Here is a 596-nt window from a genome sequence, read left to right as displayed (position 1 = left end):
ACCCGCGCAGCTCACGACGCAGCTGGTGGATGAGAAGGAGATCAACAATATCTCTTCGAACAAGACGCGCCAAGATAGAGCGGTCGACTCTGCAGATACCGCACGCCCTACGGATCACACAGCGAGAGTTAAGGAGACGGGTAGTGCACCTCCTGCCATCCCTGACGTTTACAGACAGTACGCCCGGATGTTTGAAGAAGAGTTGACCGCAAAAGCGCTACCTAAGCACCAGCCTTGGGATTGCGAGATCAAGCTCCAGGAAGGGAAAGAACCACCCTTTGGGCCCATATACCAGTTATCTGAGAAAGAGCTCGAGATACTGCGAGAGTACATCAAGGAGAACCTCGCAAAGGGATTTATACGAAGATCCGAATCCTCGGCAGGATTCCCCATTCTGTTCGCACCAAAGAAAGACGGCAAGCTGAGACTTTGCGTCGACTACCGGAAGCTCAACGAGATTATGCTCAAGAACCGGTATCCGCTACCGAACATTTCCGAGTTACAGGATCGGTTAGCAGGAGCACAGTACTTCACCGCACTTGATTTACGCGGAGCGTACAACCTTATACGCATGAAGGAAGGCGAAGAATGGAAGA

Source organism: Macroventuria anomochaeta (assembly GCF_010093625.1).
Source record: "Macroventuria anomochaeta strain CBS 525.71 unplaced genomic scaffold BU25scaffold_32, whole genome shotgun sequence".
Lineage (NCBI taxonomy): Eukaryota > Fungi > Ascomycota > Dothideomycetes > Pleosporales > Didymellaceae > Macroventuria > Macroventuria anomochaeta.
The sequence above is the reverse complement of the archived record's forward strand: the minus strand, read 5'-3'. Positions refer to the sequence as shown.